At 41.3% G+C, this 25,030-nt stretch overlaps 1 protein-coding gene across 5 annotated transcripts in view; it reads right to left on the minus strand.

The window, feature by feature from the left end:
• Nucleotides 1-25,030, minus strand: part of LOC121942853 (leucine-rich repeat and fibronectin type III domain-containing protein 1-like protein) — a 527,737-nt gene that overhangs the window by 247,625 nt on the left and 255,082 nt on the right. The window contains exon 1 of one of the 5 annotated variants that reach the window (XM_088079344.1): nt 13,525-14,011. The exons of the other annotated variants lie outside the window; for them this stretch is intronic. The gene's annotated coding sequence lies outside the window, so the exon portion shown is untranslated. Of the gene's footprint in view, nt 1-13,524; nt 14,012-25,030 lie in introns of those variants that run through there. 5 annotated transcript variants of the gene reach the window in all.

A 25,030-nucleotide genomic window follows, 5' to 3' on the forward strand; every position in this document is an offset into this window, starting at 1 on the left:
TATTACGCTCCGGCTACAGACAAGTGATGTTGTACTGAAAGACTGATCCGCAGAGAAACGTCAGAGAGTGTCCTTTGATAAACAGGCCTGGCAGAACAGCAGTGAGACAGCTGTACCAACACATAAACGTATGTCCACATTTAAAGACTGTGACACCTGCTCTGCCTGTCCACACACTGGGAACAGAGGAGTACTGTCTGTTGCTCTGTGCAAGGTTAGCTCAGCAGTAAGCTTCAGAGAGGTTAATATATATTGCTGAAGGTAAACAAAAGGGATATGTTTTGGTTTGGGATTCATTTATGTTTATGACATGTCATGAACTAGAGGTTAAATGATGGGGCCCCTCATCCGCTCCCACGTATAAGAGGCTCGCCTTTTCATTATCGCTTACATAACACGCCTATACGTCACCTTTGATTGGAAATAATGACGCCTAGTGTGGTGGCTGCAACAGAAATAAACCTGCTGATGTTTTGAACATCCATCGCCATGCTTCGTGAAATGTTTCCACTACAAAAGAAGTAACATAGTCTCACGCATAACATCACCTGATGGAAACGTAGTCATCTCGCAATTGTGTTTTATTGACATTTTGAAAATATAACTTACGTTTGGCACAAATCTGTAATGGAAACCCACTTAATGACTAGTTAAATCACAACTGGTTTTGTTAGTGGTCTTGTTACAGTTGTTTGCAGCTATGCAGGCATCTCTCCTGAGTGAAATGCCATCCAGCATCCCCTCCCAATGATGTCATCTTGTATCCTACATCACTTAAGAAACATTAATAGGATATCTATGAAACATGTGTAAATGTAAGCTTTTTCTCATTTGAAGAAATGTTAGATGCCAACATTTTCTCCTGGCAACCGGGTTAAAAAATATCTAATTTCCCGCAATGATTTCAAACAATCCCCAGAAGACAAGAAGGACAGCCGGTGATTTTTCCTGTCATATTTGGGGTTTCTGTACCTCCTCTCCAATTGGGTTCTTCCTGTTCTGCCTGAGTGCTGAACATCAGAATCAAACTCTGACACTTCCTGCTGAACTTTTAGATAGCTCAAACTTTTTTCTTGCATTTCCATTCAGTTGCAGCTGCAGGAGATATCTGGATGTGACAGTGTGTTTGCTGCTTCTGGCAGGATCGCACAGGAAACAGAGATAACCCAAACAACCACACAGTCTCAGGTATGCAAATTACCAAACTTATTACTGTTTTTATAGGAATGTCTACAGCGGGTTTTTTCCTTTAATGGCCACAGAGTGCCTAGGGGACGAGTAGAAAAAGGACAGTGGACGAGGCAGAGTGTGGAGCCCAGTGAAGAGTTGCCAAGCTGGGCTGATTTGAGTCGGGGCAGCAGGAGGACGACTGCCAGCACTTTTTTTTTGCTGACAGTTCCCAACTAGAAAATGTGCTTAGAAACCCAGACAATCTCCTGCAGTCACCTATTTAGTCTTTCCCACTTCAGTCTCAATGGATCTTTTTATAACTGTGGCATCACAGTTTAGAAAGTGGGCCAAACTCATCTGCCGTGCGTCTCTGTGGGAGACTGAATGTTGAGTCTCTCAGTGGGGACAAAGAAAGGTTGGAAACTTTCTAAATGAACGAGAAAAGCAGCAGTGTTTAGCGATGAGACGAAAGACAGGAGAGATGTAACTAAGAGACAGAGGGGGAACGGATGAAGAGAGACGGTTCAGACGAAATTGTCACGGCGAGTGAGAGGGACTTCACACCATCTGTCTCTGATTGTTTTCGTTAGTCCCGAAGGTGAGCAGCTTGGCTCTGTTTGCTCCTCAGAGCTTCGCCGTCAGAGGTAACAGTCATGTAGAGGCTTGACGACCATCACGCAAGGTCAACTTTCTTTCTACCTGCAAATTGTGTGCAGTCAGCAGGGAAATGTACCTGACGAGGCTGCCAGGTGTCACCAGCACCTCCAGCAGTGCACTGCTCGAGGGCGGATCAGCCGTCTTGTCAATTCAAATACAGTTTGCTGCTTTCTTTCTTAGCTGTGGCAGTTTGACACTGATTGGAGTGAAACAAATGTCTAATTTGGTGATAAATTTTGCTCCATATACTATATCTCAACTCACAAGGACTTTCTTCATGGACAAATATCTTTAGACATATCAGACAAAAAAAAAAAAATCTTTGATCTTCTTTGAAGCAAATTGGTTTAATTTCCATATAAAAACATAAGAAAGCAATGAGCAATGACAGAATGACCCAAAAATTTTGAACAAATTAGAAGGCATATAAGTACATTGCCTGAAAATAAGGCAATGTAAAAGAGTTAATTAAATAAAAGAAAATAGTTTAATAACACATACAAGAACACTACCTGAAAGTAAACAAAAAATAAAGAAAAGAAAAGAAAATAGAAAAACGTACAAGAACATTACATGAAAATAAGTTAAAATAAATAAATAAATAAAACAAAAAGAAAGATGTACGAGGAAATGACCTGGGAAAAAATGTTTTTAAAATTACCATAACTCTGTGACAGAATTTTAATGTAATTATGATCATTATAAATATAGTTTTTCCCTAGCTTTTTTTCTGTTTTCCCCTAGATTATTTTTTTTCTAGCTTTTCAAAATAATTTTCTAAATCAATTAATTTCTTGCAATTAGTGGAACAGTTCTTGTCAAAATGCTCATTGCCATTGAAATCAAGCCAAGTTATTCAGGTTTCAAAGGGTTAAGGTAATTTTATTGTTTATTGTTTTTTTTTACTTTTTTTTTTGTGCTTTTTTTACAGGTAATTTTCTTGCAACTTTTTACTTTATTCTTGCTCATTTTTGGTCCAGTTCTTGTAAAGTTGCTAGTCACATTGTTCCCATGGTTTTGAAAGAAATCGCACCAGTTTGCTTCGGGTTCAGAGGTTTGAATCTGGCATCCGAAAGCAGCACAAGAAAAGTGCTGTCGCTCTACGTTTCAAAAGGTTAACTATCTGTGTATTGTTTTTATGTCCACAGTATTCTTTCCTTTACTACAAAAAACATTTTGATTAATCAAGAAGTTGAACAACCAAACACTGATATGGTGAAAAATCACATAATTGATTTTTTTCCCATTATTTTGTATTTTTAGCTGTAGCTGATGAAACTCTTGACTTTCCTGACCATAACCAAGTGGTTTTGTGTCCAGGCTTAACCCCTTGTTAACCACAGAGCTGCTGAAATGTAAAGTTTAAACATATCTGCACCATAAAAGTGTGCAAATGTTTGCAGAAATGTAGAATGCCAACATTTTTTTCTGCCAATTAGGATGCTCACCATGTTGAAATGTAATGTTTTTGCTTGTTTTCAGTGGTTGGTCCTTCTTTAAATGAGATATAGCAGCAAGATTTGCCCACTGGCAAAAGTCAGAAGTTTAACCATTAACACCTCCTGGTGAAAGCTGCTTCTGGCTGTCGTCCAGTGTTCTCATGTTGGTAGGAAGCCACACATTACCAAATATGCAAGATGGGAAGTGTGTTGGTGTGAAGCAGCAGTCTATTCTGCTCCAAAGTGTTCAGTTTGAGAGGTCCTGAGGACACAGCGTTTGGCTCAAACAAAGATTTTACAATGAAGAGAAATTGATTCTGCTGCTGCTGACTTTCATTCCCGCTTTGTAGCTCTTCTCTCAGTGAACCGTCACTCAGGCCGGAGGACTCTGATCATTAAGTTCACTTTTAGTGGCTGCTTCACACTCTGGCAAGTAGTGAAACCTAAGGTCATAAGAACTTAGTGCTGCAGAAACAGGAATTTCTTAATGCCCAAAATGTTAAATGGGATTTATAATGAATAAAATCAACATGAGGAGCTTTTTTTCTACAAAAAGGGGATTTTCCTCCATGATTGTTAGCTGTGACAGCTAATCCATGCACTCGCATTCAATGGAGCTGCTCGCGACTGGTCGGAAGGGTGTTTTGGCACAAACTCCCCCACAGCGGATATCGATACAGCGCAGACTTCGGCTGCGAATTACTTCATCAGCGCAAGATGGCAGCAGCCGTATCCGGGATATTTTAGCTTGACTTAAACATAGCGTGGGGAAGTGGGACTGTGTCATCCCTCTTTACAGTCTACGGTGTGAACGGCACTGACCGCACAGCGGACAAAAAAAAAAAAGTTATCAGATATTTTTTAACATTTATGTCAATATACAGGCCTCTGGAATCTAGATCAGTTGGCACTGGTGAATATGTAACCGAAAAAGTTGAAAGCATATTTAAAATATCTTAAAGCATATTTTGTATATTGACATTAATTAAAGTTAAGAAAACAACCTCCAGTCTCTTTCTAGTATAAACTTCTGCTGATGGAACCTGGTTAGCTTTAGAAGTCTTCAAGTAAAGACATTTTCAGTCCAACCTGGCAACGATTTGTGATAAAAGAAGCAAAGGCGGATCATGTAGTGATTTTCAAACCTCTCGACTATCCCATTTCTAAGCCTCTAACACTGATCCAACCTGGCAACTTCAAACAGTGTTGATACCTCAAATCTGCACCCAAAACCCTCCTCTGAATTTAACAGAACCTGAAGTGACAACACTGACACTCCTCCCCCCTCTGTTTGTTTGTGTCTCTCTCTCTTGTCTGTTTGTGTTTCAGTGCTAACTGATCTAACCTGGCAACTCTGCTCTGCCCTGGAAATAAATGACTTGTACCGCTCCAAGTCACCCCCCCCCCCTTTTTTTTCGCTCAAGTGTCATACTGAGGTCAAACTTACAACTATCCAACCTGGCAACTCTGCACTGTGTGAATAACGTCCCTCATCAGTATGATGAAGTAAATCACCTCCCTCCGCACCTGATAGCGTTTGAAGTGGCAACACAGAGAGCAGTTCTTACTTCAACCTGCAAAACTCACTTCAACCTGGCAACCGTAACTCTCTCTCCCCGCTTGAAAATCAAATAACCTGCTTCATTTTCCCATCCGTCCACCTGATTGCTCCATCTGTTTCTCCAACCTGGCAAATCCACACAGTGTTAACAAAACCTCACCTCTGCCATCGTGCATCAAATGACCTCATTTCAGCGCTGTCATCAATACCCAAAGTGTAGAACTTTACGCAGCGGGCTGGCAGCCCTCCTCCAGTCTGCCAACATAAGTCTTTCCTGCTCTCCTGATGTCTCGAGCCAAATAACACTCACATGTCTCTAATATATCTGCTTTCTCTGGTGGCTGGAAATATTTTCAGGGACGCAAGTTACGATGATCAACCCTGGCAACTCGGAACTGTGTTAAAAATCTCTTCTGATTGAAGAGAAACACAGACACCGACCTCTCGGTTACCTCTGTGAGCTAAACAGGCTTTATGTGCCATCAAGGCTGACATGTTTACATGGATAACAATTTAGTTTTTGGTTGTTTTTTTCCCATAAAGTGCCACAATTTAAACAGTGGAGACATGCCACCAGACACCAACAGGTACAGGTTTACCCTAGGTGGCACAAATTAATACAAAGACATCCCCATGTCAGATGGAATTTTTATGCGAAATGTTTCTAACTTCAACTCATCAAACATCGTCGCTTGATTATAAGACTTTCATTTCTACGCAAGGAATCTTTCTGCATCTGTTGTTGACATTGCGGGATGGCGTGTACGTTTGCACCTATCCATCATTTCATTTCGAAATACACTTCAGTTTTGGCAGGAAATGAATACTTTAAGCTTGTTAGATGCAATCAGTCTTTTTCAAAATAAACTTACAACTAGGGGCCTGGCCAATCATCAGGGCCGATATTTGGCAATTTGCCGATTATCTGTAACAGTGCTTTATTTTGACAATCCCCAATGAAATTAATTAATGAAAAAAATGTTTATTACACTCAGCCAACAGCAGGGACGGCAGTGTGCAATTCATGCAAAGAAAGTGTCAGAATGGGAGAAAGTTTTACTTTGTAAAACCTCAGGGAGCTATTTTTATTCATTAATTTTTAATTTAAATTTTCACTGAAGTTTATAAAAAAAATGTGTAGGGAACTGTGTGTATATGATGTTGGCAGCTTCAGTAAAAATGCAAAATGCCCCAAAAAATAATTGGGCTTCTGGGTGAAAGTCTGGGTTTTGTTGATCCCATCCATCTCCCCACTTGCCTGCCCCATAGGGACATCCAGCTCCATACATTATGCTGTTACCAGCAGTGCGTCAAACCAATGCTGTCCAGTGGCGTATCATACTGCCACTACAGGTTCTGTCTGGCCACATTATAAATTGACGCCGCCTGTCAACATATTATATTGGCGTGAAAATTGCCATCCGGTAGTGTTATAAACTGACGCCATTCACTGGCATATCGTACCACCAGGAAAGGTGGCTTAAGGCACCATCGTTTGACGCCAAAATCACTGACCATGTGGCAGAATTTGATGTGTTCGGAATGAGATCGGTCTGAACAGTATAGTTCTGCGTCATCCCTGCGTCCCCCCGATTTGACATTATCCCAGAGGCCCTTTTGTCCTATAAAACCACATCAATTCAGTCCGACACGCAGAGAACTTCTCCACACTGGTCCTGACCAAATAAGTGTACTGCCCTTATATAAGTTCAGATCCTGAGGTGGAGGTACGAGTTGCTAAACTTTCACAGGCAGAAGTGTAAAAGACACAAAAAACAAGGAGACAGAATGTGATAAATGACAGACTGAAACACTAAAGGAAATGAGGGATGGATACATTTTTTACATTACTGTCTAATCTGACTCTGACAGACAGAAAAATGACAGCCTGGATAACGGCATTAGCGGTAACAAGACTAATTTTTACTCATTTCCCCTCTTTCTGTATTTTCTGTCTTGGTATACCATCTGAAATCAAATATCAAAATCACATATTACTTCCTTTGAGTTTAACCCTTTGTCATCTTGATCAACATCATTTTTCCCGTGCTGTGTTCAGATATCTTTTGCAAGTATTTACACCTATAAATCCTGAGGAGAATTGTTTTTATTTATTTTTTTAAAACAAAGGGAACAACATAATGAGCAGCTTGGTGTAAAAGATGACAAGGAAATATCCTGAAAATTCTCTAGGGGAGATTATTTGATATTTTTAAAAAAAGTGATATTTTTTAATATATATAATATTAATATAATATTACATATTTATATTATGTAAGAGAAAATATAAATTATCTTGTGTTGCCTTTTGATGCCTTTCACAAGCATTTAAACCTTTGAAACGTCAGCAAATTGATTTGATTAATTTCAAAAACATGGGAAAAAGGCAACTTAATCCGCAAACTGCAAAAAATTAGTAAAAGAGACAAAAATGACCAAAAAAATTATGTTTAAAAAAGAGAGAGAATCATTAAAAAATTATCAAATAACTTGAAAACTATACCAAGAAAGCAATATTTGTGATTATTATCAATACACATTTAAAATTAGGATATAAAATGTATTTATTTATTTATGTTTGTTTTATTTTAGCACTGTTCAGGTAATTCCGTTTTTTTCTGTTTTTTCTTTCTTTTTTCTTTTTTGCTAATTTCAAGTGAATTTCTTGTATTGCTTGGTTTTTTTTCCTACCAATTTTCCTTTTTTATATCTTTTCCGTGATTTTTTTTTAGGTTATTTTCTTGTAACTTTTTTACTTAATTATTGCAGATTCTTGGTTTATTTTTGTTCAGTTGCTCATCACTTTCTTCCCATGTTTTTGAAAAAAAAAAAACTAATATAAATTGTTATTTTTTTTAAATCTTGACATATCTCTGCTGCATGGACATCAACTAACTTGCATTTACAGGTAGACACAGGCAAATCTTTTCTGATATGACCAGGTCATACATCCATCTTGCCTCCGTCATCAGTCTTTCGCAAGGATTTATTTCCTCAGTGGAGAAAACCCTTGACAAATATACAACACTACACAAAGGTGACCTGGTTTTCCTCCCTGGTGGGCCTCTTCTGAGCCAACGAGGCGCTCTCTGAGCAAAGCCTGGAGGAGCCAACGTTTCAAAAATACACTGCGGGCACGTCTCAGCTTACTGTATTTCCACAAGACATGAGGAAGTGGAGCTCATTATAATAAGTCTCTGGAGGAAGAGAGAAGTCATGTGACCAGGACTGTACACAGAGCAACCCCCTGTAAGTGGTGCGCTGAAGCAGAAAAAAAAGTACATTGTGTCCTTTGCACTGACTAAAAGTAAGTATGTCCTCAAAACGCTGGATGTCCTGTTTGTCTCTTTTCACATACCGTCATTCTGGTCAACCTTTCATCACTTCTCCAACCTCTGACACCTTTCATGCTTCGAAATATGAAATAATAAAGGCAATCTCTCCAAACTGGCAACCAAGTCCTTTCCCATCATGCTCGTAACACTTTGAGAGAAGGCAGTGAGCAATTTAACAACATATGGCCCAAGAAATGGCAAGAAATTAGTAAAAAGTTACAAGGAAATTACCTGAAAGTATGCAACAACAAAAAAAGAATTTAAAAAAAAACCAAGACATTCCCCAAAACAAGGACTCATAATTGAAAAAAAAAGGTTTGTTTTTTTCTGTAATAATTTTTAAACATAAATACTATCACTATGAATATGGTTTCTGGACATTTTCTTTCTAATTGTTATGTATTTATTTCAATCATCATTAGTCAAAAGTCAGAAAACAAGAAGAAAAAAAATTGCAGACAATTTAAAAAAATGCATACATGTATTTTTTCCGGTGACATAATTTTAAATATGTAATTATGATGATTTAAAATATTTTTCTGTACATTTTCCCCATAACTGATAAATTTCTAACCCCCATCCCACCCCCACCTTTTTGGAAGCAAAATTTTGAGGTAATTTTCTTTGTCACTTTTTACTATTTTCTTGCAATTTGTGAGACATTTCTTGTCAAGTTGGTCGTTGCTTTTTCCCCCTATGTTTATGCAGACCAAACTGCTGAGGTTTCAATGGATTAAATAGCTTGTGGGAGGTGTCTAAACACAGCTCAAGAGGTTTTAAGCGGTTAAAGTTGTGGAAGCAAAACTGAGCCTCCAACTCACCAAAACCTTCCATCCATTGTGAGAAAACTTCCCCTTAAAATGCCCCTTGAAAACTATCTTCAAACCTGGCAACCCAGCCATCACAGGCTCCAAACACTGGCAACAGCAGTTTAAAATTACTCTAACCTGGCAACTAACACCTACCTCTGCAAAACACCCCCACCTGTTTTTACCAGCATGTAATCCTCTCAACATAACCTTTTCACTGGATTAACATCCCTCCAAACTGGCAACCTTGTCAGAGCACAGTGTGCTACAAATGAGACACACATCAACTGAGCCTCCATGTCTCCAAAATTACCCTGTCCACCTTAAAAAAATGAGACCAATGTGGCAGCCGTCCCTGTTCTGCATTAACCTCTGTACCTGCTAAATATCCTGACATCTGCCTCTGCAGGCCTCCCCTCCACCAGCTTAAAACTCACTCCAACCTGGCAACCTGTGCCCTGCATCAAACTGAACCACTTCAACTCTGAAGAGCCTGACATGGCAACAGGATTCTTTCCACTGTGCTCCTTCCAAATCCACTCACCTCCTCTGCTTAAAATCACTCCAACATGGCAACTCTGCCCTGCCTGTAAACCTCCCCGCAACCTGGCAACCGCAGCAGGTGCAGCACTCTGTGGTGAGATAAGCTGAGAGCTTCAAACTCTCCTCATCCTCCCCCATCCTCCCTCTTTCTCCTCCTCTATCACTGCAGCTTTGTTCAGCCTGCGTATCAGCCTCTATACACACACACACACACACACACAACCAAACACATAGAAGATGATGAAAGTCTTTGTACAGGGTACTGTAAGGTGTAGTGTGTTTGTCTGAAGGTCAGCACGTCGGAGTGTAGCTTCATGAGGTAAAAATCAAAGATGATTTTTGTCTTCTTTTCAATTAAATATGTTTCCAACCACGCTGTCCAATCCGTTCTCATTCCAAAGTTGCCGAATACTGCTGCTTTTGCAGTGCTTTGGCGCAAGTTCCTGATGCAAAAAGCAACCCTTCGCATTCGCATGATAAGCCACTGGATGGCGTCACCTAAGAACGATTCTGGACAGAACTGTTTGCAGTGTCATTATACCTGCGGGTCGCCTCGACAGCCGGATCCTCAGAAGGAACCTGTCGCGTCCGCATGATACGTAGGTGGTAAGTTTCAGGTTGATACAGTGCTGGTAACTATGTCATATAAGGAGCACAATGGCCCCTATTAGATGAGTGTGAGGTGTGATGATGGATCCAACAAACCTCGGACTTTCATGCCTAAGTTCAGTGTTTGCTCCCCGTCTGAACGTGATGTGTTTTTTTCTCCACCTTACCATGTGCCTCTTTCCCCTAAACCTAACTATTCATGCCAACATGTACGTTTGTTGACATCCTGGCATTGGTTGTCTAAACATAATCACGTGCTGCGTGATCTCACCATTTGCTTGTGTTGACATCACGGTAACGGCATCCAAGAATGTAAAAAACACAGATGCAGAAGGATACCTAGAGCATACTATGTAGACAGAAATCCACTGTAAAGCGGCAACATGTGGTGACTTGGGCTGACAACACGTTGGTCATTTCGGTAAACGACAAACTTGATGTCTTTGGTAAATTTACAAACTCTCTAGCAGTCATAGTAATTATGAAGGTGAGTCCAGCCCAGTCACCAGAAGTATTGGATGGAATTGTATGTTTCTGCAAACCACAAAAACACAATGCATTTGTACATCACATACGTATCACATCTACATTTCTAAAGTGCCACAGTATGAGGTGGGGTTGGATGCTGAATGGCAAGTCATCTCTGCAAGACGCCTGCCAGCTGCAAAACACTTAGTGAGACCAACACAACTAAACCGCTTGTGAATTAGCAAACCATCACTTTGTGTCCTGCAGTTTTTTAGCCACCAAACATGGATGTTTCTTTGCCACCATTCACTGTTTTTACAACATGGACAGTGCCACGTAAAATGGTTGTTGTATTGTGCCTCCAAAACTGGACATTTTAAGCCCAAACGTGCAATAGATCTCGTAAATAACAATTAAATTACAATAATGACAAAACATAAAAACAAGTGTAAACACAAGGACCATGCTGCTTCATCCAACCACATGTGCTTTTGTTGACATCACCGTAAGGGCATCCCAGAGCACAAACAGCTGACACAGATGGATGCCAAAAACGTTATAAGTAGACGCAGAAAGTCCCTGACAGAGCAGCATCATGTAACGAGTTCAGAGTGAAAACATATTGAATGTTCATAAAAATCAGCCTGATGGCAGCAACAACCAATCAGAGCAAGGAGATTCTCAAGCAGCCTTTAATTATGTCAATCACTCATTGAACTTCAGTCAAAGTGTTAATCAAATATAAATCAAGATTCTGTGATGGTATTGTGCCTCAAATGTTTTTAGAAATATACTTTAATAAACTGTTTAGATGTAAAATGAGAAGGTTTGTAGCCCACAAACACTGCAGCTGGACCTACTTTTTTGATTTTACAGCTTAGTAAAATAAAATATGTTTCTGAAAACATTTGAGCATGCTTTCTTCCCACTGATTATACTTTTCATTTTGTGCTGTGTGATTAAAGTAACAGCAAATATGATTTTTTTTAAAAAAATAATTTATCAACTGTGGCTTTGAGCACAGCGCTGTTGACACTTAAAGAAAAGTAAACTCTCAAAACATAAACTAGATAATAAGATGTGACTTATCTATGGCTTGCAGAAATGCATAATTCCAAAATTACTCCTGGTGTTAACTGATCATTTATCTACAGTCATCATGTTTCTCTGTTGAACTACAAATTCAGTCAGTCCATTCAGGATTTAAGAGCAGTGTTACATAGTTGTGTTTCTTTCTCCTCACACACAATGTTTGGCTAAATACAGCACGTAAACAGCACATTTACCAGACAACAGCCAAAATATATATTTCATTATTGTTAATGTTAAAGCTAATATAATGTGACAGCTATGATGTTTGCCATTCTGATCAGGGACAGTGACCGTTAGCACTGGCTGAAGAGAAGTAGCCTGTAATGATAAATAATACACATCCTTGTGAAGTCTGTCCAAAATGTCCTCACAAGTTGGTTTCAAAGAAAAGGTCCTCATAAATATAAGCAAATTGCCTGCAATATTGTAATACATTTGATAAAGAGGGATTTTTGTCTTTTACAAGCCAACTGGCTGTGAATAAAAAGTGTGATTCCATATGGCGCTTCATATAAAACCTGTGTGTGAGTGTGTGTGTGTGTGTGTGTGTGTGTGTGTGTGAGTGAGTGAGTGAGAGAGAGAGAGAGAGAGAGAGAGAGAGAGAAAGAGAAAGGAAATAAAGGAAGAGAAAATTTGAAAGGGCAGACAGTCGTGTTGGTAAATGTGTAATGAACAGCTTCAGGCCATGAAAAATGCTGTAGCTTTACAGTGATGAAACATACATAGCACTGCAGGTTCTGTGTGTGTGTGTGTGTGTGTGTGTGTGTGTGTGTGTTTAACAATAAGTGCTTTCAGTTCAGGCTGAGCTCATTCTATGGTTGTGTTCACACTACCAGCGACACAAACAGCTAGATTATCAGAGCCACCTTAGTGTTGCTCAAGCGCTCATCATAGTTACATCTTCTCATGTGTATCTGCTAGCTGCCACAAAGCAGCAGGACTGAGTGTCATCTAAAGTTTCTATGTGGTCAAACAAATATCAATGCTTTTAATTAATGTCTAAACCCCTGTTTGGCACATTTTTCATTCTTCATTTTTTAATAAGTTTGGCTGTGTTTATGCATGTGGCATAAATTTTGGCAAGATTGTGTATTTTTTGTTAAATCTTGGCATTTCCAGCTCAGTTTCTTGAATTAGTGTTAAGTGCAAAAAATGCACTATTGCATCCCATCAGCCTTGGTGCCTGGGCATATCTGCAGAGAGGGTATGTGAGCAAGGCAAGACAGCTTTAGTATAGCACATTTTGAACAACAGGGCAGTTATATTAAAATGTAAAAACATAATAAAGGATTCAGATTTACGGTAAAAGAGTAAAGTAAAGAGATCAGATATAAAATGTTAAATTAATTACAGAATGATTTAAACATTTTAATGTAAAAATCACCATTAAAAATAGCAAAAATGCAGAACAGGGGTGCATATATATATATATATATATATATATATATATATATATATATATATATATTGCAGTCATTAGTAGGTGGAGGCCCACAGAAGTATACTCAACAGCAGAAACAATCAAAAAAGGCCTAAGCATGTCCAACAATCAACAGTATTGCATAAAGACGCACAACGCGCGTAAATATGCACAAACCAACACAACAGCATGACCAGCAGCGCTGCATAAAGGCGCAGAAATAGGCAAAAATAAACAACTGAACAGCATGGCCCAAATAACTGCCTATAGGCACATAAACGCGCACCAAAAACCAACTGCTGACCAACCAGCTGACCACCAGCAAACAAACACACACTAACAGAGAAACAACACAATAACCTAAAGCAATGTGCGCTTTTTTCCTGAGAACAACTGCACTGGAAACTTCATCAAATCTCACCTGGTGAGGCTTTTCCACTCCGAGATCATCCGGGCGGTTGCTCTGTGAAGGGGCGCTGGCCCAAAGCTAATGGTAGCAGCAGCACCGCCTGTTGATAAACTGGAAAGGGGCCACAATGGAGGCGAGGGAGACCAGGGAGGCGGCTGGTAGGGGATGTGGCGGCACTGGCCGCCTTGCTGGTGGTGGCGGCGAAACAAGGAGCGGAGCCTCCGAGAGAGCTTGAGGTGGCTGATTGCTCCAGCCGTGGGCGTGCTAACGCAGCGCATTCGGGGGCTAAGCTAGCGCCTGCAACCTCTGGGCTAGCTTCTGCAGGTGCAGGGTCGTCAGTGGTGCCTCTCTCACCTGATATGCCCTTAGTTTTAAATTATTTCGTATATCCGTTTTTAATTTAAAACGCAGGACCACCACTGCACATTTTCTTAAAGTTTACATGCCTGCTCCAGTTTCTGGCTGTTAGAAAAGTTGTTAGAGACGTCAAAGGGGCGTGGCCATGTGACGCCGATGTGAGGCCCACTTGACGCTGGGCATGAATGGGCGGGCTGAGAGTCATCAAAGCATTAAAACAAGTATTTCTGGGTGTCATTCTGAGCTTTGCCTTGGAATTTGTCATATTTAGGGTATTTTTCACCCGATGATGACTTTCTTTTTTTAAAAATCATATTTGGTATATGGAGAAAATACATAGCATTTCCACTGGGTGCACTGTTACAATCAATGTTGCTGCTAATCATTGACATATCCCAGGCTGTCATCAATAAAAATCTACTTTGCATGTGGGTTTTTTTTTCTGCTTTTGTTTCGTTGCTTTGTTGTTTTGTTTTTTTTGTTTTTTTAATCTAAAAACATAGTGGCATCATTACAAAAAAAATGCATTTAAATGGTTGAATTCTGCAAATTAATGAATATTTGATATTTATGACTAAGACTGATGTTAACTAATAATCAGCTCAATAAAGGTAGAAATTAATATCAATGCATAATATTTTTTAAAGCTTGATTTAGAAAAGCACATTTTATGTGCAGAGCAGTATGAGTGTGAGTATTTGACACTGCACCAAAAATAATAATGAATAGAAATCAGTGTTGCTGCAAATCACTCACATACCAGGCTGTGATGATAATAATACAAAAAATTTACTTAGCATGTAGTACACTGAAAATAATTCATCTTTAGTTTTTTTTTCATCTAAAAACATAGTGAATCATTACAACAACCTGGCATTTCAAGGGTTAAAATTCTGAAAATTTATGAATATTTGATACTCATTATTAGGACTTTGATTATGAAAAGGGCATTTTGTGTGCAGAGTGATATCAGTGTGTCTAATATTAAAGCAGGCCCTAAGGGTTAAACGTCCCATTTCGCCTCCTGATTTCATCCTTGTGTGCACACAGAAAGCCAGCATAGCATCAGCTGCCTAAGTAAAACAACACAGCGCCAAAGCTGAAAAACAAAAACATCTGACTGGGTGATGCGTCACAGCATCATTGGAATGCTGAAAAAGTTGACTCCTGCTCAACTTTAATTTGTTATATATCTTGCCCATCAGCAGCAATACCTGACTGGCGTCAGTTTGTAGCTTCATGCCACCGGGGTCCATTGAAAATGACTTATTGTCTGTTGCTGTGGTGCTAGGCATGTGAACGCAGCTTATGTCTTTAGAAAGCGTCTCTCTGCAATTTTAATATGTCTTGAGTGTGTTTCCTGTGCACACAAGCAAAAATAAAGCTCTTAATTGGGAATAATATGAAATGAAAATCTTTAAGTGATGCCCTGCCCTGTCTTGACAACACAGATTTCTCTGCTGCCACGCCAGAAAAGCAGAAACTAAAATCAATATGGGTTTAAAAGAGAGAGAGGTTGGGAAAAAAAGGTTGTATGACTGAAAGCATCATCCTTTTGGTCTCTGTCTCCAGAATATGTGCCTGTGTGCATATGTGCGTGTAGATGAGTATCCTGCCGAATAGTTGACCTCAAGCACTCATCGTCATGGAAACCTCCAGTTGATTATAACCTGTAATAACCATATGGCCCTTGTTTGTGGTAATGGAATAACATTAGTGGCGCAGATAATCTGTGAGTTTATGTGTGTGAGTGTGAGGTTTGTGCGGGCCTTTGCCTGTGCATCAGTGTGTGTGTAAAGGTTTCTGACCCCATCATCACACGGAGGAACCTTCATCCCTCAGCCTCTCTCTTGCTTTCTCTCTCTGTTGCCAATCAATTCTCATCGCTTCTACAACCATGGAATCCAATTAGAGCCACCGCGTTGTGAAGGCACCACATATGTGCACACTCCTGTGTGTGTGCTTGTTCAGTCACCTTGAAATCGTATCAGTAAGCAATCTAAACATCCAGAGACACTGATGTTGCTTCACAAAGTGAAAGACTGTTCAAAGAGAAGAAAGCCAGGAGGAAGGAGAAATGAAGAAAAGATGGAGCATAAATGGTCGAACTGCTTTTGTCTTCAAAGTGACATGAGATCAATCCATTTAATGTCTGTAGATTAAGCCTACCTTAGCATTCAGACTGGAAGCAGAAGGGCAGAAACATCCATTCATCCATTTTCTTCCGCTTATCCGGGGTCGGGTCACAGGGGCAGCAGCCTAAGCAAGGAAGCCCAGACTTCCCTCTCCCCAGCCACTTCGTCCAGCTCTTCCCAGGGGATCCCAAGGTGTTCCAAGGCCAGCTGAGAGACATAGTCTCTCCAGTGTGTCCTGGGTCTTCCCCGGGGTCTCATACAGGTGGGACGTGCCCTGAACACCTCACCAGGGAGGTGTCCGGGGGGCATCCTAATTAGATGCTCGAGCCACCTCATCTGGCTCTTCTCAACACGGAAGAGCAGCGGCCCTACTCCGAGCTCCTTCTGGATGACCGAGCTTCTCACCCTATATCTAAGGGAGAGCCCAGCCACCCTACAGAGGAAGCTCATTTCGGCCGCTTGTACCCACGATCTTGTTCTTTCAGTCACTACCCAAAGCTCATGACCATAGGTGAGGGTAGGAACAAAGATTGACCAGTAAATCGAGGGCTTTGCCTTGCGGTTCAGCTCCCTCTTCACCTCGACAAAGCAGTGCAGAGCCCACATTACTGCAGATGCTGCTCTGATCGATTTCCCACTCCATCCTACCCTTACTCGTGAATAAGACCCCAAGGTACTCAAACTCCTCCACTTGGGACAGGATCTCTTCCCCGATCTGGAGAGGGCACTCCACCCTTTTCCTGCTGAGAACCATGGCCTCAGATTTGGAGGTGCTGATTCTCATACCGGCCGCTTCACACTCGGCTGCGAACCGATCCAGTGAGAGCTGAAAGTCACTGCCTGATGAAGCCAACAGGACCACATCATCTGCAGAAGGCAGCGACTCAATCCCGAGGTCACCAAACTGGACCCCCTCGATGCCCTGGCTGCGCCTAGAAATTCTGTCCATAAAAGTTATGAACAGAATCGGTGACAAAAGGCAGCCCTAGCGGAGTCCAACCCTCACTGGAAACGAGTTTGACTTACTGCCGGCAATGCGGACCAAGCTCTGGCACCGGTCGTACAGGGAATGGACGGCCCATGGCAGGGGGTCCAATACCTCATACTCCTGGACAACCCCCCACAGGACTCCCAAGGGAAATGGTCGAATGCCTTCTCCAAGTCCACAAAACACATGTAGACTGGTTGAGCAAACTCCTATGCACCCTCAAGGATCCTGCCAAGGGTCCAGAGCTGGTCGTGAGTCCCACAGCCAGGACGAAAACCGCATTGCTCCTCCTGAATCCGAGGTTCAACTATCTGGTGGATACTCCAGTACACCTGAATAGACCATACCAGGAAGGCTGAGGAGTGTGATCCCCCTATAGCTGAAACACACCCTCCAGTCCCCCCTCTTAAAAAGAGGGACCGCCACCCCGGTCTGCCAGTCTAGAGGCACTGCCCCCGATGTCCACGCAATGTTGCAGAGTTGTGTCAACCATGACAATCCCACAACATCCAGGGCCTTAAGGAACTCTGGGCGGATCTCATCCACCCCCAGGGCCCTGCCACCAAGGAGCTTTTTGACCACCTCAGCAACCTCAACCTCAGAGATGGGAGAGCCCACTCCCGAGTCCCCAGGCCCTGCTCCCTTACCGGAAGGCATGTTGGTGGGATTGAGGAGGTCTTCGAAGTATTCCTTCTACCGATCCACAACGTCCCAAGTCGAGGTCAGCAGCGCACTGTCCCTACCATATACAGTGTTGACAGAGCACTGCTTCCTCCTCCTGAGACGCAGGATGGTGGTCCAGAACCTCTTCAAAGCCATCCAAAAAAGTTGTTCTCCGTGGCCTCACAGAACTCCTCCCACACCCGGGTTTTCGCCTCGGCAACCACCGTAGCTGCACTCCGCTTGGCCTGCCGGTACCTGTTGGCTGCCTACGGAGTCTCAGGACAGGCATGTACCACCTTACGGCCACAGCACCGATTGGCCATGTCAACAATGGAGGCACGGAAGATGGCCCACTCGGACTCAATGTCCCCCGCCTCCCCCGGGACATGGTTGAAGCTCTTCCGTAGGTGGGAGTTGAAGCTCCTTCTGACGGGAGACTCTGTTAGACGTTCCCAGCAGACCCTCACAATGCGTTTGGGTCTGCCAGGTCTGACCGGCATCCTCCCCCACCATTGGAGCCAACTCACCACCAGGTGTGATCGGTTGACAGCTCCGCCTCTCTCTTCAGCCGAGTGTCCAAGACATATGGCCGCAAGTCTGACGACATGACTACAAAGCCGATCATCGAATTGTGGCCTAGGATGTCCTGATGCCAAGTGCTCATATGGACACCCTTATGCCTGAACATGGTGTTCGTTATGGACAATCTGTGATGAGCACAGAAGTCCAATAACAATTCACCACTCGGGTTCAGATCAGGGGGGCCATTCCCCCCTGATCACGCCCCTCCAGGTCTAACTGTTGTTGCCAATGTGGGCGTCGAAGTCCCCCAGCAGAACGAAGGAATCCCCAGAAGGACCACTCTCCAGCACCCCCACTAAGGACTTAGATTTCCTGTGCTGCGTTCAGACGCCTTTTATAAGCTGACTATGACACCTGAACAAATTGGTTTCATTTCTTGGCAAGAGGTGTCCCAAAAATAGCAAGAAAACAACCTGTTTTTTGGTTGGTTTTTTTTTGTTATTGTTGTTGTTTTTTGAAGAAGGAAATAATAATTGAAAAAAAAGAAAAATGTCCAGAAAAATATATTCATATATAATTATATATTTAAAATGATTTTACAGACAGAGTCTGTACTTTCATTTTTCAAATTTGAGCCCCTTTAAGGTCACTTCTGTTTTTTTTGTTTATTTTTAGGTCATTTCTTTTGAATGTTTTACTAATTTCTAACTAATTTTGGGACCACATGCTGTTGAGTTGCTCATTGCCATCTCCCCACATTTTTACAAGATATCAAACCAATTTGCTCAGGTTTCAAAGGGTTAAAATAATGTTTCATCTTTAACTGCATGCCTTTTGGAGATCAGCTCATTTTCTACTCACTTAACTATTCGCAGTGACATAAATTTTGACCAGGGGTGCCCAAGCACTAATTAATAAGAGCAGCACATCGCAACATCAGCAAAAAGGAAAACCTTGAAGTTGGAAAAAGTCAAGACAACTCACTCAGTCCTGATTAGGTGCTGATATCTGCACTGCAGGTCTGACAGGAGGAGAAATTACTTTAAACATTCACCAGCTCGACCCCAGTTAACCCAGCATGTTTATAGTTGAAGATAGTTTAGTTTAAATGACAATCTGCACACAAGCTTATGCTGCATTCATGTGATATCGGAAGGTTGGATTTTCTGAGTTGGGAAGTCGTTCTCCTGACTTTTTTTGTGTTCATGTGCTTTTAAAGAGCCTTTAAACAAGAGGTTGTTATCTGTTTCCAGTTTATTTTTTTTTTTTAGATATATTTTATATTAGATTTTTATATTTAATCTAGGTCACTCTACATGGACAACAGTTAACATTAATACCATATAACACTTTGCATGACAATGTAAGTTTAAATACAAAACTTTCTTACTATTGACCAAACATTGACTTTTGCTTGCATTGCTTATGAATTTATGAGGTGAGGTCGGCAACTCGTGTTATGAAATAACATTGTTATCACTGTTAGTATACTCGCCTGGCGTGATTTATAGTTAATAGTTTGCCAGCTTACAGCTCATAGACGTGTATACTAAAATGTGCAACTAATAAAAGTAAAGCTATAGCTACTGGGAAGAAAATATATAATTTTTAAACGTCAATTGTTGACACTGTTTTCATGCTTTCTGCCATGTCTGCTGCCTTGAAACATCAACGAACAACTTGGCAACTCGAGTATCATCGAAATTTCCCAATTTCCCATTCATAATTACGACTTTGGAAGGCCATTCATGTGCTCGCAACTCGTAAATACAGTAAACATGATATTTCTGAGGAGCACACAAATGCAGCATTGAATAACCTGGAACACTCTTTGGTGGTCCTAGTTGCCCTAACAAGCACACAGACAGGTAAATCAACAGCACAGAGATGACACCTCAAGAGAGGATCTTTGGAGGAGCTATTAACAGTAGGTACATCCACTCAGCACCACTGCAGTGTCTCTCACTGTAACAGTCTGTGAGTGCAGGTATTTGGTTTCTGATGTCGCTAAACTTGGCAAGATTCTCAGAATCTGCTCAGTAACTATGGTGGCTCTTGTTTTCATCTTCTTTTTTTTTTTTTGTTGTTGTGTTCTTTAGCAACAATAGCTGTCATCCACTCCTGCAAATTAAAAATTTGAACTTGAACCGAGCCCACAAACACACATGAACTCACCTCCACACACTCTCACACAGCCAGCCACACACACAGCTGATAAGCTTTCGCAGCCCCCCTTTTGAAGTCGGACTGGATTTCGTGGCAGAGCTAAAAATCCCATTATCAAAGAGGAGAGAAAATGAAATGAAATCCTTCTCCTGTCTGAGCTCTCGCTGCTCTTCAACAGTCTGATGAGGAGAAACCAGGCAGGGTCTCACTCTCAACACAACATACAGCGTGAGCGTTCACTCTGCACATTACTGTTACACAATCCACATTAACCTGCTGCTCTCGTACAAAGACACTCACAGTGCAGGTGAGACGTCACTGTTCCCTTCTCATTGAGGACACCTGGACAGAATATAAAGTTCAGTTTGCGACTACAGTCCACAGTTTGATCCAGATTGGACCAAACAGTCATACTTTTGTCATCTGTTTGGTCATGAGTCACTGTATGGATAAAATTAACCCTTTGAAACCTGGATCGACATCACTTCTATTGTATTGCTTTCAGAAACCTTTCAGATGTAGTTTAGCAAATTGGTGCATTTTCTTTCTGAACCATTAGGAAAAAGGCATTAAGCAATCAGTGAAATGTTCTGCAATTTTCAAGAAAGTTGTATTTTAAAAAATATTATTTTAATAAGTGAGGGAAACATTTCAAAACTTAAACTGTGTTTATAAATTTCATAATTATTATATTTAAGATTGTTTTAGATAACTTTTATTTTTAATATATATATTTTTTTTTAACTTTTTGTTTATTTGATTCTTTTTTGTATTTTTTATCAATTTATTGCTAATTTTTGGGTGATTTCCTCTGAAGTTACTCAGTATGTTCTTTCCGTGTTTTGAAAATAAATCAATCCAATTTTTCCCAGGTTTCACAGGAGTTTTGACACTCACAAAACAAACATTTACTGATTTACAGGCATCTCTTTCCCGATGTATGTCAATGGGGAAAAGACTTTCTGGGCCAGTGTGCATCACAAACTCAAATGGTATAATTCCACTTTTGGCCCCTATGTAAAATTTGCATCAGAGCCTGGCACACTTCCTAAGGTCTTGCACGGAAAGCAGTAGTTTTTAAATCAATAAATCAATCCTAGGTTTCAAAGGGTTTAAACCATATTTCAGATAATTTCTACTCTAACTTTCAGGTCCAATTACAAGAAATCATGATAGGCTGTCGTCATGTTAGAGCATAGTAGCTGCTCTCAGGAGTAGCTCAGTGCGTAGTGTGGGCGTAGTGAGAGACAGTGAGAGAAAGAAAGAGAGAGACAGTATGACACACTCAGGGAAGACAGGGGTCCAGGTGTTGGCAATGAGAGTAGAGAGGAAATGAAGAGTAAAGTTGTCAAGGGATACTAAATGTACAGAGAAGACTTCAGTTTGTCTCTGAACAAAACTCTAGCTCCTCAAGGGCCAAGTAAAGTTTCTGTGTCTTTCTTCCCAACAGCTGTTGAAAGTGAAGGAGGTTATAGCCCTGAAGTGAGCATCAACTTCAGCCCTGAAGGCAAAACAAGGTCTCAACGGTGCCTCCTGACTATTGTCTGGAAGCTGAAGTAAACTACAGATTGCACTTCCTCACTTTTGTATTGGTGCATTCATTTGGGGTCGTGTTGACAGTGTTCACAACAAAATATGAGTGACCGCCTCATGTGGTATTTATGACCTAATAAGTGGAAATTTTCTGGAAGCCCCAAATTCAAGAGATCACATGTTTACTGACATTTCCAGAAATGGCACCAGCCATGGACATACATTTTTCAGGGGATGCGTAGTTACAACATGTGCTCATCCCAACTCATCAGATGATGCTGCTGTCAGTGACCCTGATGACCTGATGTTTCAGGTATCGTTCTGTGTCAGCTGTTTATCCTCTGGGATGCCGTTACAGTGATGTCAACAAATGCACATGGTGGGATGAAGCAGCACGGTCCTCATGTTTGCACAACAGTGCTGCCAACGGAGTTATGAATGGTCAGTGTTGCCAACTTGGCGACTTTGTCGCTATATCTAGCGATTTTCTAAACCCCCTTGGCAACTTAAATTGTAAATAGCGACCAGCGACAAATCTAGCGACTTTTTCTGGTAATTTGGGGAATGATTGTGTTGACAAAGCAAATCTAGCAACTTGTATTGACAAAGCTTCAGCAAAAAGCATCTAACACATCCCACTCCCGCTCGTCTCTTCCTCCTCCTCTCCACTCTCACAGCACTCATGCAGCCAGTCTGACCAGCAGCCCCGCAGTCCCAACCTGCAGCGGACACTGTGACTGCTCTGACCGTACAGTTACAGCAGAGACGTTACATTTTTGTTCAAATATTCACTCTTTTTTAATTTCACACCCCAAAATCCCTCACACAGTTCTCTCTGTCTGTCAGTCTCACAGACAGTCTCAGTCAGTTTATTGTCCCTCTACTCCTCTAGCCAAATATAAGCTACAAGACCATGTTTTTGTGTTTCATATTATGCAAATGAATCAATTACATCATCTAGCTACTTCTTAAAGATGATTTTTCTGGGCTTTTATTGCCTTTAATCAATAGGACAGTGTGAGAGTAAAGGGGGTAGAGAGAGAGGGGTAGACATGCAGCAAAGGGCTGAGGCCAGACTCGATCCTGCAGCCACTGCAGCGAGGACACAGCCTCTGCACATGGGGTGCTGCTCTATCCACCAGGTGCCCCATCATCTAGCTACTTCTAGAGACTTTTGGGAGAGCCAATAGCTACTCTCCTTACAGAGGAGTTGGCAACACTGAGCAGAACCTGTTACTTCACACATCAACACCACAATGAGCTAGAGAGCATGACAAACTTGTCACAGCGATACCGCAAACCCTCTCGAATACATGGGTCAATCCCATTTCCAGCTGCCCTCTCTCGGTGGCCTCCTGGTGTCCCATTTTTCCCATATTTCTCCCAATTTAGAGCCCTCAACCATGCGCGTAGTCTCCACAGCGAACTGTGGGTGATGTCTGCCCCAATATACAAAAGAGGAAAATTTGATCGCTCCAAAAAATTTTTACTTTTTGTCCTGTGTTTTGCTGAACATCCGACATGCAGCAGCTGGTTAGAGAGTTAATACTGAAAATGCACAGAAACAGTTTTGTTTATATTAAATGTGCCTGAATACAGACTATGTGCCAGGTGTGTGCGCATTTGGATACTAGAGTGCGACTCGGGTCGCACAATCCTGTCTGAACCAAAGTAACATTTGCACGCACAGCGCCACCACCCAAAAAAAGTTTTTCACCTCCTTCCAAATCTCTGTCTAAACTTTTCGGAAAAGTTGCCAGCCCTGCTTAGAACAAATGTACACATCCTTGTTTATCTTCTTTATACTGAGCTTAATCGAAAGGAGACACTTTGCTCTGTTTATGTGAGGTTTAGGGAACGGGATAAAATACACTCCCTAGCCTCTCGGGATACCTCGTATCAGTGTTGCATTTACCCCATCCACATTGTTTAACCATTTTTTAAAAGGTTATAATTGTATACACTTAAATAAAACCACAGGAATATCAAATTTTCTTATGCTTTTCTATGAAGATCTACAAGCAGGATGTCCCAGTGCATTGTAGCTGCACGAAATGTGATTGGCTCGTGGTGTTCGAGTGCAGGGCTTAGCGATAGGTCAACTGAATTTCTTCTTTCAGTTGAGAATACACATAAAATTACATCATGTCGTAATTTCACGTCAAGTATGTTATGTCAAGCAAGCGATATGTCTAAAACGGGAATCTTCTGTGCCTTAGCACCAGATGGACAATATGCTTGGTCAGTTCGTTCATCCTAAAGAGACTTAGAGACGTCTTGGACACTGTAGAGCTCAGGCCAGATGTCTCACTGTTCAGCTGTTGTGCTGTGTATTGAAGCAGTGGCCACGTTCTCATAAGTTCAGAAGCTAGTGCTGTGTTGTCGCCAAGTCAATACATGGTTAGAAACTACTATTATTATAATGAAAGGGGAACTATTTCTACAATGTAATATTTCTTTTTTCTTTTAAATCCAAGTATGCACCGTGTTCCTTTTGAACGTTTATGTTAATCCCCCACTTAGTTGTTGCTACTTGAATTGCTTTTGGTATTCTAAATCATTCTCATACCTATATATACTGTAGAAGAGTTGTGAATATGTTCAGGGTTCACACCTAAGATTTTGGGGGTTTTAACTAATATAAAGAAGCTGCAAGCTGAGACAGACAGACAAGAAGAGGTAAGATGACACAGAAAGGGAAGTGTGAAGAGTTGGGGGTAGTTTTGATTAATGGGATTGGGGAGGAGGGGTGGGGAAGAACCTCTCTATTTGATATTGTCTGTTTTCATTTCCTTATTATATATGTTTTCATCTCATATCATGCTGTCTTTGTACAGAGGCTTACATTTACTTCTGGCTGCTTGCTCCTTGGTACTGACCCGACAATCTACTGCTGGATGCTGGATCATGGCTAGTGTAACCAATGGGGGTGCTGCTGGTGGACAGACTGTAAGGACCATTTCACTTAATACTGGTGGGCTAAATGCTTCAATCAAACGCGCAAAAGTTATGACACATATCAACAACTTAAATGCCGATATAATGTTTCTTCAAGAGACTCATTTATGTAACTCTGATCACAGGAAATTGAGCAGGCCTTGGATTGACAAATTTTTTCATTCTCAATTTAATGTTAAAGCAAGGGGCACGGCCA

This window comes from Plectropomus leopardus, chromosome 6 (genome assembly GCF_026936395.1).
Source record: "Plectropomus leopardus strain MGB_pleo_1.0 chromosome 6, ASM2693639v1, whole genome shotgun sequence".
Lineage (NCBI taxonomy): Eukaryota > Metazoa > Chordata > Actinopteri > Perciformes > Serranidae > Plectropomus > Plectropomus leopardus.